The sequence below is a fragment of the Accipiter gentilis genome, chromosome Z (genome assembly GCF_929443795.1).
Source record: "Accipiter gentilis chromosome Z, bAccGen1.1, whole genome shotgun sequence".
Classification (NCBI taxonomy): Eukaryota; Metazoa; Chordata; class Aves; order Accipitriformes; family Accipitridae; genus Astur; species Astur gentilis.
This window is the reverse complement of record NC_064919.1, coordinates 86,073,450-86,091,854: the sequence shown is the minus strand read 5'-3', so window position 1 is coordinate 86,091,854 and position 18,405 is coordinate 86,073,450.

The following is an 18,405-nucleotide window of genomic DNA, read 5'->3' as shown; positions in this document are numbered from 1 at the left end:
TACACTTGATCCCAGGCTGTGCCGAGTGGCTTTTTTAGTGGCGGGGATGAGGCAGGCAGGAGAGATGCTGCTCTAGGTGGGTACCGCGTGGGATCGGCGGTGAGGGCACCCACCCCAGCCCTGTGTGGGACCTCTCCGGCACGGGTAGCACCCAGGTAGGGTCAATCCTGAGCTTTGGGCTCCGTTGGGCTGATTTTGGCGCACGTGGCTCTGGGCTCCCCAGCTTGGATGCACCCAGTCGGTCCCAGTCTGGAGGGGCTGGCTGGATCTGGGTGGGTTGCACAGGGGTGTCTGGCTCGCTGTGCAAAATCTGCTGGGGTTATTTTTGTTATTATTCCTGCTTCTTGTTATTTCAGCTTGAAAGAACCCCCATGCTAGGGACCAAGCTCCCATCTGACACTGCCCCAGTCCCTGAAATACCACGGAGGGCCAAACTTCTGCTCTGTGCTGGGACACGGGTGGCCCATGCCACCAGGCGAGGAGAAAAATTCAAGAAGAGGGGAAAGCCAGTCCTCGGTGGGTTTTCCTCAACCATTTTGTGCACCCTTCATCTCCCGTGCCTCTGGAAATAAAGGTGATTTTTTTTTTCCTTTCGCCCTGCTCACCCTGCCTTCAGGCGTTCACCGCTCCACTGCGTCGTATCTCTCTTGCACATGTCCTCTGCCAAGGAGAAGGACCCTAGAGCTGGTTCCTGCCTTTTCTGGAGGGGGACCTTGAGTGGAAACCACCAGAGCGCTGGAGACTGAAGGATTTGGAGAAAAGTAGACTGTCCGGATGGGCTCGTAAGCTCCGTCGCTGCCAAAGCGCCTGGACCCCAGGAATGTGACTTCCAGCCTCTGCTGTCCTTCATGTGGTTGATGGCCGTGGCAGTAGGTGAGGCTTTGTGAGCATCTGGACCAGGTCCGCTCAGCGCTGTGCCTTTTGGGAGATGCACCCAACCCAGAGGGATTTATTGAGGTACAGTATACGGTTTGCTCTGAATGGACTGTGCCTTCCGCTGGGGTCGTGTCGCCGAGCCCACGAACCAGCTTCAAAATGGCTTTCGATTGTGCGCAAAGCTTGCATGGGAATTTCAATTTCCAGGCTTTCGCCTCTCGTCCTTCAGGTGGGAGTCGGCATCGAAGGCTGAGGGCATGATGGATGCACCCACCCTGTCATGCTCGATGTGCACTAAGCGACACCTGAAAGGGCAGATGTTGGGACGCTGTCGCCTACGCTACAATTTGGCTCATTTCCATTTCATTCTGCAGCAGCAGACTTGGAATATCCAATAATCACATCATACCTTCGTGGTCCAGCAGCCAAGTTAGCATTGATGGCTTGCATCATCAGAAGCTCAAGGAAGAGCGCGCCCGCCCCTGTCCCTGATGCCCACCCTGGGAACACACCATCGAAGGCTCTACAGATGAAGAAGGATGAAGCAGACGACTTCATGCCAAAACCGAGTGCAACTTCTCTGAGCTTTTGGAGCGTTCATTTGCTGTGCAGGCCGTAGGGAGGTGGGGTTAGAAAGATCCCTCCAAGTCTAGGAGCCACCAGGTCAGTGGCCACACTAGGGTTACAGTCAGATGGCTGAGAAGCTGGCTTTTACTCTCGAGTAACCAAAAGGTAGGGAATATTGGGCTCACTCATACTTCTCCCACCTCCAAGCTGTTGTGCTGGCAGCTAGAGGTGAGATGATAGTTTTGTCCCTGATGTGTGACACCAAAGTAGCAACAAGCCACGTGGGCACACCAGAGGCCTCTGCGTTTAAGAGATGTTTTGCAGATGGTTTCCACCTTATTCCATGAGGTACATACCATATCCTGGTGGTTAAAGCCCTGAAGCCAAATTGTAGCGTAGGTGGCGTTGTCCCTTGAATTGAGGTCTGGGTTCTTGTCCCCACTTACTGGTCCGTGAGATGGGACCACATCATTTAACCTTGCTGCAGCTCAGGGTTTCCACTTGTGAGATACAGAGGCTACAAAACATTGCTCCTCCCGAGAGCCGAAAGCCGAGGATGGAAATACTGTACCCCTAAATGAACACTCTTCACAGCAGCTTTCCAAAATACATAAGGGCTACAAAACGACTGGAGCACCTCTCCTGTGAGGACAGGCTGAGAGAGTTGGGGTTGTTCAGCCTGGAGGAGAGAAGGCTCCGGGGAGACCTGATTGTGGCCTTTCAATGCTTAAAGGGGGCTTGGAAGAAAGATGGGGACAGAGTTTTTGGCAGGGCCTGTAGTGATAGGACAAGGGGAAATAGTTTTAAACTAAAAGAGGGGAGGTTCAGACTAGATAGAAGGAAGAAATGTTTTATGATGAGGGTGGTGAGGCACTGGAAGAGGTTTCCCAGAGAGGTGGGAGATGCCCCATCCCTGGGAACGTTCCAGGTCAGGTTGGACGGGGCTCTGAGCAACCTGATCTAGTGGAAGATGTCCCTGCTCATGGCAGGGGGGGGGTTGGACGAGGTGACCTTCAAAGGTCCCTTCCAACTCAAACCATTCTATGGTTCTATGATAATGCAAAGAGAAAAAAACAATCCAGCAAAGCCCAGAGGCTGGCTGTGGAGGTGTCTGTACAATGGGCGCGGTGCTGGTGGGCTCTTGTATCACTTGCAAGGTGTAGTGAGGCCCCTGGCCGCGGCTGAAGACACATTGAGCTGGCTGGACCTTCAGCTGGACACGGCTTTCCAGGTCAAATGGTACAGTGATCATCTGGAGAATGAGCTGAAACACCTTGCGGAGCACTTTATTTTATGGGATCTTTACTTGCATTCATCTGTCAAAATAATAGACCAGGCGACGCTGTTCACAGTAAGAAAGCTGGGAAATAATCAGCAAAACTACGGCTTTTCAAAACTACGGCAGCTTTAGCTAAAATGTTCCAGTCTTTACCTCCTGCCGAGCTAATTTTAGCTCTCATTCAATGCAAAACAAAAAAAAAGAAAAGAAAAGAAAAAAGAACACGACAGAAGGATGCTGAGCACCAGCTCATATGTGTCGCCATTCACCCAGAGCTTGTTCAGCTCTAGGGCTGGTAGATGCCGGGTGGGAAGTAATCTGAAGGTTAAAATACAGATTGGTGGTTCAAGCGAGGAAGAATTTCCCCTTGGCTGGGGTTTGCCGATGATGTAAAACCATCTTTAGGGCTCAGAAAAGCTGCAGCCACATAAAGCAAAAAGTGCTGACCTGGTATAAACCTGGTCCGACGTGGTCCTGCTGGCGTTGACGCTGCCCGGCCAGAGTCTTCGTCCGGTTGTACCACTCTTTACGTGAGTCCCTCTGCAGCTGGCGCAAAGCCAGGCTTAAAACACATGCGCTTACATAAAAACTGAGTGCTGAAGGTAATTTGTCAGAAATGCAGTTATGTGGTTGCTCTTGATCTGGTCAAATTTGGATGATCCAGTAATGCCCAGATTAAGGAGCAGAACCACAGCCCCGACCTGCCCTTGGATGGAGGAGCTGTGGGTGAGGCTAGAGCCAGCTCCTTCCCAAATGAAACCGCTCATGTCCAGCCTCCAGGTCACTCCTGGCCAGCAACATGATGTCCTTCTTGCTCCATGCCCGCAGCACTTAACTTCAGGCACCTCCCCAGGTATGAGCACCCCCAGCTCCATGGACATCTTCCAGCAGAGCCGTGGTGGCCCTGGGACCTCACGTTATCGTCGTGCTCTGTACGGCTTAGCTGTGCTTTCCACGCTTCCCTCCTTGGAAATCACCTTAGAGAAATCTCATTCACTTAAGAAGCTCAGACATTAGCTGGTTGAGACAGTCTGAAGTCCTGATTTCCCAGTGGATGGCGGGACGTGTCTCCCTCCTCCCTTACTTATGAAAGGATTTCTCTGGAAATTTGGGATGTCTGAAATCAGTCTGGTCTAGTTAACTGTACTCTTGCTTTGGACCACGGCTCCAGCATAATCAACACTAAATCTTCTAATGATACACTGCAACACAGTAAATTACAGCACGGTTGGGCCTTTTTTTCCCAACGTTGCCCAGCAGTAATTGAAGAGTGCAATAAAGAAGGGCCAAATGATGTAACTTTTTGCCGCTAAATCATATGTGAAATACGCTCAAAGTGTCAGCTGCTGATAAAAGATAGTGTCTATAATGGCTGATGTACTGCAAGGGAAGGAGGTAAAACTCCACCATCTTGAGATCGTGGTTTTCCACACGGGAAAACCGTTTGCAAATGGATTTCCACTGGGATCACGGTGCAGAGCTATGATCCCAGTCTCACTTAGGCAATGCTCAGCATCTGACTCCTTCCCCATCCTCCCCAAGGCATCCCTGGGCTCTTGAATTGCAGGTTGTTTGCAAGCCCATTAGATGAATGGACCCTTCTGTCCATGCAGCCCTCAGGACGATGTGGTGGTTATGGGTTGGCGGCTCCAGACAATTCAAAGAGTGAGTCCTTGGAAAGGTATTTGCTTTATGCTGGTTGCACTTTGCTCTCACTCTTTACCGGTGTAAAGTTGCCCCAGTGGAGCTTAACTCAGTCTGCGAATGGTAGCTCAGTTGGGTCTATGAATATATCTGCATGTCCTGGTCTGCAGGAGCTTCTGGAGGCAAAGCGGTGAAGAACTGGCTTAAGATGAATTAATAAAAACCACCCCTACATGGGAACAGCGTTTGCTTTGCGTTGTCTACATGTGTTTAAAAATACATCCTGGTTCAGCGGGCACGGGGTTGGCGACAAGACGGCAAGGTGGGGATACATCTCTGGTGATTTAAGGGAAGAGATGAACGTGGGCTGGGAAATCCGATTGGGAGAAATGGTCACAGCAAGAGCTGGAGCTTCTCCTGTGCCATTTATTTGTACAGTAGTATGGACTCAGATGGGGTCCTGAGCCTTTTTGGGCCAGGTGTTATAGAGAGAAGGATCTTGCCCCAAGCAGCCTATGCACAAGCAGAAGTGAGAGGTGCTGTGCTGGGGATGACAGCAAGGCCAGGATTGGACCTGAACCCCCAGCCCAATGTCGGGGAGGTCTATCCCCCGTGACCCCACTGTGCCAACCAGGCTTTGACGGAAGGACATCCCTGCCCAGCCGTTGCACATTTGCACAGCAGAGCCAGAGGGACATCCCTGGGCTCTCCAGTGAGTCATTGTAGAAATATTTGGGCGGCTTAAAGATGAACCGAAACAAAACTTGAAACACTTGAGAGGCTCAGGTAGCTCTTGTGGTTAACAGGGAAGTCACCGCTGTGTCACGTTTACCAGCTAAGGTCTCTGTCATCAGCTTCGGTGGAAAAGCCCAGGACGTTTTGTCTTCGTCATGCTGCCTGGACCAGCATCAGAAACTGCCAAATTACTCCTGGCGATGAATCTGACCATCCTCTTTTTTTTCTTTTTTTTTTTTTTTTTTTTTTTTAAACATTCTGGTTTCTGAAAGCCAAGAGGCTGCAATGCTCACACGTCCGTCTGGCTGTCAGATCCACACCTAATAACTCCTGAACCCTGTGACAATGTCGATCAAGTCTGATGGAAATCTGAGGGTGAATTCAGTTCCTGCTTTCAGAAACGAAAAAGATTGGGTGGAGGGAGAAGACCTGAATTAGCAGCTGTCCTGGAACAGAGGCAGGCTGAGCTGTGCCATGACTCGTCCTCCTTGAAGGACCCTGTGGTGACAACAAGGGTGGGCTCTGCCATCCGGGCTGGGACAGTGGTCCTTTGGTGGCTGGGCTTTTGAGACGTTCATTGGATCTGGGAGCAAGGAAAAGCAGGACTGAGCAGGACTCTGTGGTTAGGACACCCTGTGCAAAGGGACATTGACGGCCCCAAGCCAGCCCCGGCGTGTGCCTGGTGCTATATGCAATAGCGAGGTATTTATTGCGGAAGATGGGAAGTCCATGCCTTCTCTCCGGTAAACGCACACCCATTTGAGCTGAGACACCCACCCGCCGTTCAGTTTGTAGGCACCATCGAGAGGTGGGGGCTCCGAGCTCCTTCAGCCAAGAGGTGTTGAGCCCCTCGGCTGATCCCGTTGTTGTGGGCAGATGCTCGAAGCTCTTGGCTCCGTCACTTGCAGTCTCGCATCTGTGCAGGGTTAGGGCTGAAGGAAGGGAGGTTGAGGCCCGCTGGGTGTTAGAGCGGCTCTGAGAGTAAAATCTGGCTGGTTTCATTAGCTTTCAGCGTCGGTGAAGTGTTTGCAGTCTTTCTTCATATCAGAGGGGAACAAAGCAGCGTAAGTCAGACGACGATATGGGTGCTGTCGGTTACCAGGGTTACAACACACATGGGAAAAAGGGGAAAAAAAATCTCATATATTGCAAGGAACTAACTATTAATTTTGCTGTAGTGGCAATACTTAGGATTGGCATTACCATGGATGTATTTATATCCTCTGTCCTGTAGAAAATATGTAAGTTATTCTGAGGCATGTGCGTACCCGGAGCTGGAGCTGGGCCACCAGAGACCTCTGGGGAGTTGTTGTGCGAGAGCTGAGGGGGTCCCCTGTTATTCCCTACAGCTGCCCAGACGAGAATGCCAATCTGAATATGCTTAAAATAAGGAAAAGTCACATTCTAACCCCAAAGCTATCTGTTTTGCACAAGGCAACCTGCAAAGAGAGGAGTAGGACAGCTCAGGGTCCCATCATTCAACCAGTGAAGGGACATAACTGGCCCCCAGTATCCCACCCACTGAAGCTTGTTAGTTCAGTTTAGAGGCAGCGTCGAGTGGAAAAAAGGTCAGAAAACAAGTTTTGCCTCCCATCAGCAAGGCAAGCCACGGCTGAGAGCTTGCAAGGGGGGGAAAACAGAAAATAAAGCTGTTGTAAAAGGGGTCCAGTGAAAGAAAGCAGAAACTAGGTGTCGAGGCATTTGCTAGAAGCCGATGGAGGTGAAAGAAGGGCAACCAACCTTCTTGGTCTAGACGGGAGCTGGGGCAGCTGAGAGGACGGTGGGACCCCGCAGAGCAGTGGGTGGGCAGGGTGCTCGGCCGAGGCGGCCGCGGGAGCGGAGGGGGAACGTTGGTGCCAACAAAACCAAACCCCTGGAGATGCCCCAGGACGCCAAAATGCCCCACTGGAAGCGGTATTTACTCCTTTCCCCTAGAAGCGCAGGCCCTGCGGTTTGATTTTTCCAGCCCAGCACGCCGTGGGGAAGCTGGGCTGAATTTCATGGTTGGAGAATTTTCTGGTTTTAATAATTGATCAAGAGCGAGCAGTGGGACAGAAAGGCCTCGTGCAGCGACTGGCTGCCTGCGGGCTCCCTAGCCGAACCGCTTCCAGCGGGGAGACGAAGACGAGCGGGGCTGGAGGCGAGGCATCGCCTCCGCAGGACGGGCCATTAAGGGCTTTAGTGCCTCCACAACCAGGCAGAGGGGCTTGCTTTCATCTGCCTGCCTGCAACATCTGGAGCCTGGACTCGTAAAACTTTCATTGTTACTTTAACCCTTCAGGCTCTTTTTTTTCCTTTTTTTAGGGGTTTTTTTTTTTTTTTTTTTGGCGGGGGGGGGGGGACCCAACATGAGGCTGCAGTTGGTGGAGCACTGAGCCCAGGCGGCAGCATCGCTGGTTGGAGACGCTGCCGGCTCTGTCTGCTGCCCATGGAGAGAAGGACAGCGGGACATCAACCCACAACTGGGATCATCCCATGGAGACCTCTGGCCTGAGAAAGGCTGTCGGGCTGGACCACTAGCAGGCCCTACCACAGTGGGTATCCTATAAAAACAACAGTTCTTGGGACTTTTGTTAGGTCTTTTGCAGGGATGCATCACGACTCTTGGCACCGCGGCTCCGGGGTTGGATTGATTTTCAGCACAGTCAACCCCGATGCTCCTAATCCAAAGTATTTCAGCTCTTGGAGGTCACGCTGAGTTCAGGAGGCAAATTTCTCACCTGGGGCATATTTTTGTTGCAGGAAAACAGATCTCTAGATAGGGACCTGCTTTGTTACAGGAAACCAATCTCCAGATACAGACCTGCTCACGGCTTGGGAAACTCCAGGGAGACGGAGACAGGGCAATTTTGGTGGTCAAGAACTCAGAAGCTTCAAATACATTCACCTCCTTCCAGTGGAGAGGGACAGTCCAGCTAAACAACGTCAGCTGAAGCAATAAGGGGCACAGGATGCTGATAAGGCAGAATCCAAGGAATGTCTAAAATGGGCCTGGAAGTGGAGATGGTCGACACGAAATGCAGAAAACCAAAGGGAACAGCAAATCTCAGTCACGTGTTTCTGCCCCAAAGTCTCAGATGCTTTTTTAAGCTCCGTGCAGTGTTCCCTCCCACCCGTGGGCTCTGCTTGGTGGCTCCTGGGTGTCTACCAGAGGCTGACAAGCATCTGAGAGCTCCAGGACCTGTGGGGACATGAAAAAGCTGAAAGCACACACAGTTGTCCAGTCCTCCAACGGTGGGAGAAATTTAAAAAGTGCAGGCTGAAAACTCAGAGGCTGGATGGGTGAGGAAAAAAAAAAAAAAAGGTCATTAGGATCTATCTGGACTTTTAAGTCAGCCTGAGGATCTCTGTGATTTTTTTTTTTTTTTTTTTTTTAAATGGTTGGCTCTGGGACTCCTGCTGGGAGTAGCTGAGGGACAGCCTCAGGCTCGACATGACAAAAGCTTCTCCGTCAGGCACAGAAACCTCCTAACCTGAATGATATGGGAGATTCACCTGGTCCAAGGGAGCTGCGCTGGGCTGAGTGATGGGGGAGGAAGGAAAAAATGGGAGATCTTACACAGAGACGAGAAGTCCCACTGGATATGGTTATATCCTTCCATAGCCATCATCTCCTGAAGCAACAAATTTCTGCCCCTCTGTGGTTTTAAGTGGTTGTATCTCAGGGTCTGGCCCAGAAACCTAAAAGCTGGACTTTAAGCTTGGCTTTTGGTATCTGGCCCATGGACGTGATGTCTCCCTCGCATCTCATGGTTACGTAGTGGTCCATGGTCCGTGGTCCATGGTAGCCTCGCTCTGCCAGTTCCTCCCACTGCTGCATCCCTAAGCGTGTCACATCACAGAAACGCTCTGAACGACCTCGGGCAAGCTGGTCCTGCCTCAGTTTCCCCTTCATCCCAGTTATTAGCCCCTGTGCCTTTGATGGCATCTGGAATGACTTTCCTCCACCAGCAGAAATTGTTTATTTTAGAGGCTGGTGATGGCTTCTCCCCAGTCTATTTATACACCCGTTGCCCAACCGAGCGCTGGAGATGAAAGCTGCGTGGCTTCCCAAAGGAGAAAGAGCCATGGGAAGGGGAGTTGCAGCAGGCACATTAGTGCTGCCGCCGCCGACTGCCGGTGTTTGTAAAAACCTCCACGCCAGGAGACATCAAAGAGGGTATGGCACCCTCGGCTCCCAGGCAGCGGGGAGGTGAAATGCCCTTCCAGTTCAGGCATGCTTCGGAGTTTGCTAAAAAAAAAAGAAACAACAACCCACTTCTTATTAATCTGCGATTGAAACCGTAATTATGTCATCGCTCTGAACAACCCCATCGACAAGTTCGGGCACGGGGAGAGCCTGAACGGTCGAGGCTGGCGTGCCGTGCACAGCCCAGCCTGCCCTTCTCTCCCGTGCTCGCTGTCGGGGTTATTTATTTGGGCTGGCGGATTCCACCGTGGTCCACGGCATCCTCTCCACTGGGGCCAAAATCTGTGCCGGGGTCCTGGGGCAGGAGCTGGGGGAGCAAAGCTTCTCGTGGGAGGCGTGATGGACTCCCGTGGTCACTGCCGTAGTCTTGTGGTTGTCCCCCCACCCTCGTGCCACCAATCTGGGCGCCCATCTATCATCACCGCCTTGCCTTCACCAAGGTTGGCTTCCTCTGTTTCACGCCTGTGTTGGCATCCCTTTGCGAATGCAGGGCTCAATTGCTTCTGCGGGGGGCTTAATCCAGACAGCAGACCCTCAACGCACCCGGCACCTCAGCCTGGGGGGGTGCCTGGGTCCCAAAAAGGCCTCGGTTTCTGATGCTGCTGGTCTCCTACCTCCCTAAACGCCACCTCGGGTGGTCGGTGTTGCCCCTACGCCGCGCACAGCCCCAGGAGCCAGCACGCAGGGGGCATCTCTCATCCCAGTAATCCCCCAAAACCACCTCTCGGAGCTTTTCTCTCCCCAGGAGCTGCCACCTCTTCAGGTGCCACTCATCCCCCGGGAAACCAACCCTGCTCCCCCAGCCCCACGCTTGCCTCCGTTTGCTCCAAAAATGCTGGTTTCAGCTTTCATTGCTCTCAGATGTTTTTTTGGACCTTATTAAATAACATTGCAAACGCTGATGTTAATTAAAATTCCTCCTAACCGCTCCCTGCTCACCCTCATCTTGTAACCCCTCCTTAAAACCTCATTCATTTTTGGGACCTTCCCAAGCCGAGGCTCTCCAGACCCAGCTTTATTCGGAGCGTTTCTCCGTGCCACATGTCTCCTCCGTAAAAAGCTCTGAGATGTAAAGCACGGTCTGCTTTTTCTTCATCACCATCTTACTATCATTTTGTCTGTCCTTGGAGCTTAAGCTTGAAGAACATCAAAAGGATTTATCGCGCTTACGCTGGTCTTTATCTGTGCCAGGAACGCAAGAGCCCGCGCTATCGACAGATACATAACATCTTGTGGAAACAAGTCTTCGTTTCCCGCGCTCGGGGTTGGTACTGGTTACATCTCTCCGAAAGATGACATTTTAGGAACCGAGTTCCCATCTGTTCAGCATTGGACCTTAAATATCTGGAATAATGTCTACTAAATCCCTGGGGTTTGCCATTAGTAATCTCTGCTGTAGGTTTTTTTGGTCCCCTGCGTGTGCGGGCTGTGTGTCCTTTGGAGATTTGTTAGCCTTGCTGGAGGAGAAGACGTCTTCCTTGCAGGAAGACCGGTCTGCAGACAAGGGAGAAAAATGCTAAAGAAGTGAGACATTTCCTTAAATTTCAAAATGCAACCCAATCAAGGAAGAAAAATAAACTGAGTAATAGAAAATGGGGCTGGAAGAGAGCACTGAAAATCGGCTAATCTACCCCTAAACCCAAGGGCAATTCAGCTATCCTTAAACCACCTGTGATCAGTGTTTTTCCAACCTGTTCTTAAAAATCTTAAATGCAACTCGACTATTTTTTCAGGCAATTTTTCCAGGCCTTCATTATCCCCTCTGCTGGCAAACTGCCCTCCGTCACCCCGGCTGCATCTTCCTTCCTGCAGTTTAAGCCCGTGACTTCTTAGTCCTTCCTCTGTGATTATGAAGAGTTTATTTCCTTTCTCTCGGTAGCTATATTTTACGATTTACTATGTCCCCTCGCTGTTTTTTTCTCCTCTAGACTAAACAACCCCAGGTCCTTCAAGCTTCCTTTTTGGGATATCTTTTAATTTTCTAAGCACTTTACATGCCCGCCTCCAGACTCCCTCTATTACTAGTTCACCACTTTTATTACTAAATCATTATCTAGCATTCATTAGACATTACTTATTCAGGTAAATGCTATTTATTATAATATCTTTATTCTTCTCATTATTATAGAATATAATAGCTGTTGTCCAGCCATCTGCCAGCTCTTTATGGCTTTGCAGAGGTGAGGGATGGGTGTGTTAAGAGCAGTTATTCTCGGCACCAAATTGCAATAGGACCATAGGGAGCTCAGAGGGTTTTAACGAGAACCAGCTCAGCGGTTTCCAGACTTGCCAACCGTCGCTCAGACATGCTTGAGGACCCCGTTCCCGAAGAGGTGTGAAACACGCACCCGAAATTTGTGGTTCCTCTGAGGTCTACATGCTTTTGGGGAATCTCTGGACCGGTCCAGTCCCGACTTGCAGGGTCCCATGGAAAATCAGGGTGAAGTCCCCAGATTTGTGCTAGGCAGGGAGGAAAAGAGCAGCCAGGCCAGGCGCTAAATGAAAGCGGGGACAAGAACACCACTTTTTATCTGTTTTCAAATGATGTTTTTCTCCACAAAGGCATTTTGATAAGAAAAAGTATTTTGCGTTATTTATTGCAATTAGCTCTGAGTGTACAGTTGACTCCGCTGAAGATAAGGACCCTGGAACTGCCGAAACAGCATCACCGGTGAGATAAGCAACAGCCATCAGTGCACAGCGGGTTTCCGTTTCAGACAGAGGACGTCAGACCCCCCGCTAGAATAAAAACGTCCAACCCTACCCAAACACACGCAGCTAGAAATATTTTTTCCAGTTGAAGACCTGGCCTGGGATCTGTACGATAAAGCAGCGAATTGTTGTGCGTGCACTGCGTATCTGCTAAGGATGTTTTGAATGCAAAAACAACACAGTGCCTTTTTTTTTTTTTTTTTTTTTCTGCTTGGAAGGTATGGTTTTGGGGGAGATGTCTGCACGCTTTGCGGAGGTTTTGGTCAAAGAGCTCTATTTAGTCTCCTGCAGATTTTAATTCAGGCCATTTGAGACTAAAATACACACTAAAATACACCTAAGTGCATCTTCAGTAGCATTTAATGGTGTCACCTCCATCAAGGGTGATGATCCTGAATCCGCCTTTCTGAGGCTCAGTTTCAAGCCACCATTGCTTAAAGAGGTGGCAGGAGATGAGGTGTCCCTGGAGGGGACATCGTTCTGGAGTAGAGACATCGCCATTAATGATGGGCAGAGCAGTGAATTGCCCCCAAAGTCCTGCTTGCCGGAGCAAATAAGTCGGATCTGGGAAAGGGTGCCTGATCCCAGGGGAGTTTGGGCCTCTGAGATGCTTAGTCGTGTCCTGTGAGCCCGTTACGTGAGAGGGAGAAGGTGTTCAGGTATTAGGGAAACGGGGGGGAGTGGAGGGCTGGGGAGGAGACGTGACTTTTCCTGAGGGATCCTGGTGGTTTTCTCACTCCTTGCTTCACCTTCCTCCTCTTTTCCCCCCCTCTTTCTCCCTTCCTCAGGCCAAGATCTTTTCTTTTTTAAGTTCCAGGTACGTTTGTGAAGTGACCCTTAGACCAGGCTGGTTTAGGTGAGCAAAGCCCCCGCCAGCCGCTGCCGATTAATTATTACTTCCATCCTCCTGCTTCTCAACCTTGGGAAACTGCTCTCTATTGGGTAATTCCTTTTTTTTTTTTTTTTTTTTGTTCACAAATGGACAACAGTCAAAATATAACTTGCCTCAGGCTTAAAAAAACCCATTTCCTACCAAAACTGCGGGGCGGAGACAACAGACCCTTTTGGAAAGGGGTCCATGGATGGAGGGATGCCCACGGGGATTTCCCACCTCAGAAGCGTAAATTAATCTGCACCAGGGCAGCAGTATTTGGGAGTAAGATTTTTGCGGTGACATTAGTGGCCTGGCAAAGGGACATGGCAGAGGCTGGTTGTTACGACACTGAGCACTTCAGCCCTCGGCACGATTTCCATTGGCACCTGTGTCGGGAGCCAAGCGGGAGACCTTTGCTCAGCTTCCTATTAACCATTTAGTTTTAATTAAAGCCATTCACCAGGCAGCTGCCACTGACCAGCTGGGAGACTAAATGGGTGGTCCCTAACCATCACGTCCACCTATTTTTTTTTTTCCCCCCCTCACTAATCTGGCCGGTTTTGGTTTTGCAGAGGAGGGAAGGAGATGGGTGCAGAGGGGGTGCCTAGGAAAAGAGGTGTGAGGTTGCGCTGGAGCTTTTGGGGAGAAAAGGGATGAAAACCCTCACGCTGCGGCGTGCACAGGGATGAAGGACCGAGCGACGCAAAAGCCCTCTTAGTCCAGCCTGAACTTGAACCCTCTCCCTGTATATTATTGTGAATGGCCGGTTTTGGGTGTGCACACCCAAGAAGGAGGGTGAGTGTGTCACCCCAATCTCCCCCGAGTACTTTGGTCCCGGTATCACCCCGCTGTCCCAAAGGACTGGGGAGCTCGGGCTGCCCACGCTGCGCCCATCCACCATCCACAGGGGCTGCAAGTACCACTCCGACGGTGTCCCCGTGTCCCCCCCTTGCACTGACATCTGTCCCTTGCAAGTTGAGGAGGGACAGCAAGCAGGGTGACCAGGCTGCTGGCCAGCCCTTATCTCCTTCCTCTGCCTTATCTGCTTCCAGTAGAAATTAGATTGGGAACGGGCGCCCCGGGAGCAAGGTGGGGAGCTCGAAATGGAGCGGCCGATGGGGGAGGCTGATAACGGCGTTTCCTGGAGACGGAGCACTTGGGCAAGGACTGCTAGAAACGGATCGCGGGGACGGCGAAGCTGAGATGGGCGAGATTAAAAAAAAACCAACAAACCCCTTCTGCAGTGCTGGATTCCTCATCTGCCTGCAAAACAGCCGGCGCTGAGATCCTATCTGACACCTCGGAGGCGAAACAAAGTGGCGAGAGACCCTGAGGACCTGGGATGACCCTGCGAGGTTGGGGAGGATGGACGACGCTGGTGGCCAAAGCCGCAGCTCCTCTGAACTGCGAGCGAACAGGGCAGCTCACGCACCCAAAGCAGCGCAGGAAAAATGGGTCACGGCTGGTGATCAAGACTTGTCCTAAAAAAAACCCACCCCACCCTGAGGTAGCAAGGTTGGGGAACTGCCCGTGGGGTGAGCGATGTGGGTCAAGCCGTGGTAAATACCCCTCGCAGGTAAGTCCAGGTACGGTCCCGTGGGACCAGCGACGCAAACGTGGGAGGGATTCGCACCAGGGCGACCCGCCGCGGTGTGCCCTCGTCCAATGCGTAGGTTGTCCCTTGTGGTAGGGTACAAATCACCCCCGCCGCCCCCGGCGAGCCCTTGGGCTGATGTGGGGTTAGGGTTTGCACACACAAGGGTGACAGTAAGGGACAGAGGCCACCAGTTGTCCTCTGAAGACCCCGGCTGGGTGCCCTGGGTGGAAAGCGCGGCGGTGCCCTGCCGTCTGGGCTCCCTTCCAGGCTCGTCATGGGACTCCCAGCAAATCCCCCGGGGCAATCCGATCTCCTGGACGCCAGGCACCCGTCCCTCCCTCCGACACGTCGGGTTTTCCATGGTTTAAGGTGCCAAAGTTCATTGATAGTCCCGGCGGCTCGGGCACACCCACAGCCTGTGCCACCCTTCATGGGACAACGCGGGTCACCCAGCGAGGAGGAAAGAAAACAAGGTGCAATAGGGATAAAGCCGCTTTGCACCCATATATAAAACCCGGGGTGGGGGCGAATCTCCCTCGTGATGCATCCTACGCAAACACCAGAGAGCTTGTATCGCTGCTAGTAGATATTAGCCGGTTTTATTTCACGGAGCAGTCAGACTTGATGATGAAACTCTGTCTGAAGCTTCACGGAGACAAATGACACATGTTTCCCAGTAGTCCTTGAATGGCTATCAAATGTGTCATAGTTAGGAGCCAGCCTGGAGGGACTTTTTCTCCAGTAGCTCCTATTCCAGGAAATGAGTCTGCCCTGTGCATTCCCTAAATTTGTCAGTGATCTAGGAGGCATCTTTGTTAAAATTAGAAGGTCCGTTTTGGTAAAGCTTCTACTAACTGTTGAGTAATTTAGGAGGTGAAATAACCGTACGGTAAAAGTCTCCCATCTGTTCTGGGAAGAGATGATGGGCTTATTGGGAAACACAACTTGCCCAGGAGTGATGCGGTGGCATTTGTCCCTCTGCAGTTCTGCTAGGGGGTCCGATGGGAAACCTCCACCACCGTGTCCTTGTGCTGCTGCTTGCGCCAGCTCCCATAGGGGACCGTCACCCCCCCCCCCCCCCGGGAGGTGCACAGCCCCGTACGTGCTCTCTACACCACCCACACACCTTCGCGTGGGTGCCAGCAGCTTGCACAACCCACGGTGGGTCAGGGACATGGAACACGGCTCCGGCTCCCAGGTCCCTTGGCACGCGTCCAGGAGAGCAAATTCATCTCCGCTATGGGGTGGCCACATGAAAACTGAGGATTAGGAGTAGTGTCAGGTCCATATGAGCCCCTCGGAGATGTTGGAAGGTTGCCTGGAGGCCCAGCTAGTTGGCATGGGACAAAACTGTGCCAAAAAGCCCTCGCAGCATCCCCAGTGAGGAGTAGTGTGGTCCTTTCGCACAGCGTGGTACCCACCAAAACCACTCCGGTTTTCCCCTTTGCCTTCCCATCCTCGGCTGGGACAGACCCAGGGCTGAGCTAAAGGTGGCACAGGGAAGGCTTGGTCAGCACTGCATTACCCCAAGCCCAAATATGTGAAAGAAATAGATGCCTGTGGCAGTATATGAGCCACCTCATCACCACCTCGAACTGGAAATACTGCGAGAAGAGCCTTTCTAAGCAGATGAGACAGTCAAACTCCAGCAAAATCACAGAAAGAGCACGTTAAAAGAAAAAAAAAAATCCAGTCCCCCCCCCGCCTTGCCTCCCTCCCCATGAACTTTTATGAACTTGGAAAAACCAAAACAAAATAGGGCTGAGTTCAGCCTCAGTTCAAGTTGTAGATAAAGTTCAACCTACTTCTAATTTTATCCCGATGGTTCCCACCAGAAAATAGGCTCAGGCGCGGCGCCGTGGGGGTAAGCCAGCCCTGACCCTCACCCCTCTGCCAGCCCCCCTGGGTGTCCCCAAAACCCCTCTGCCCACCAACTGCCACGTTCAGCATCTCCTGGAGGTGACCATGGTGCATCACCATCCCACGGGGCTGGTTGTCCCCTGCCGTGTCCAGCCAGGGCCACGTCTCCGCGTGATGATTGCTGTTGGCTCCTCTGGGTTGGGTTGTGGTTTTTTTTTTCATTGCTTCCCTTAGGAGGGATGCTTTGATCCAGCATCGCCAGGGGCAATTAGGTGGAGGAGAGGGTAATTAGGGGAGGAATTGGGAGGCGATGGGTTGCGCATGGAGGAGCAGGGAGATATGAGGCTCCCTGCAACCTCCTCACAGCGTTTCCATGGGTGACATCGATGCCCACGGGTGGTGGTGATTGCCTGGGGTGTGCTAGGTTTGTATCCCAAAATCCCACCAGTAAAGGGTTTGCAGCAGCAGAAAGTGAAGTCCCTATCCCTGGAGGCGTTCAAAAAACATGTAGACGCGGCACTTCAGGACATGGTTTAGTGGGCATGGTGGTGTTGGGTTGACGGTTGGACTTGATGATGTTAGAGGTCTTTTCCAAACGTAATGATTCTATGATTCTATTCCAAGTGTTAAAAAGAGAGAAAAGCCTTGTGCAAGGTGCTGGGGATATAAATGGGAACTGCATGGCCTGGCATGGTCACCTGTCCCCAAAAAGGTGAGTGCAGATGGGGACTGGCACAAGGACAACTCGTCATCCCCGAGGAGGAGACATCCTCGACTGTGGAAAGGGAGCCGAGGTGGCCAAAGGTGACAGCACGGAGGTGGAGAGGGGAAGGAGCCCTGTCTGCAAACATAGAGGGAGCGAAGGGAAATTTAAGTTACAGGACAGAGAGCAAATGGGGGAAAAAATGGGTAAATTGGGCTGAAAAACATAACTCAAGCAGCAGAGCTGGGTTATTTGGGCTTAGCCCTCCCCAGGAGATCCCCTGCAGCACCACTTTTAAGTGCTCACAAAACCAACAGAAATGCAGTTTTATATAAAGAATATATACAGGAGGCTGTGTCCATGCAATGATTGTAAAAACAACTTGCAGTCTCCACATGGAACCCAATCCCTCTCCCAAATGCTTCACTGCCCCCCCCCCCCCCTCCCCGCAACGAGACTGCATTTATCTATAGAAAATCAGCAAAACCCCTTGTTTTCTAGCAAATAAGCTGCATTTTTGTGCTTTAAAAGAAGAGCAGAGCAGACCTGCGAACCGGGGTTTGATTTCTCACATGAGTTGTAAAATACAGCCCTAGGGATAGAAGTTACCTTAGCTGTAAAATAATCCACGAACTGGATTTCACAACCTTTGTCATCCTTCTCTCCCCAGAGCAATATTTTACAGCGTTTGCCCTCAAACCAGTTTTTCATCAGACGACATGTGTAATTACCACCAGACAGGTTTTTGGTAACCCATCTCCTGACGCAGTTTTTCCTCCCACCCTCATGCTCCGTTGTCGCCAATTTACCGCATCTGGCCTCTTCCAGAACTGCTTTGAAAGGTGAATTTGAGATCTTTTGGAGCTCAACATTTTAAAATATCAAAAAATGTAATTTCAGAATTGAGCTTGAAGGGTGCTCTTCTCACCCCAGCGTGCAGGTGGCAATAACTACTGGGAGAAGTGGTGTTGCTTCTCTGTCCACGGGGCTGATGGACGAGGAGGAATGCCTGGAGGTTTCTGTAGGGTCAAGGGTTGGGCTGGGAGTTTCTGGGAGGGCCAAGTCCCAGCTATGGTCCCTGATTGCCCAGGAGGTTTGGAGAGGAGATGATGATAGGTGAAGAGGATGGCCCTGAAGGCTGCTGGAGGGGACGAACCTCCAGGAGACTGGCTCCATCCCATTGCTAGGGCCCCTTCTGCAGTGCATTAAAACACAAATTTCCCCTCGGCACCAGTGCTGGGACCTGTTTGGGACACACTCACCTGCAATGAGGCAGATCTGCAGCTCTGGGGCACGGCTGGACAGCACACAGGAAGATTTCTCCCTACCCATGATAGCTCCAAGCTGTAGGTGAACCACGAGGATTCAG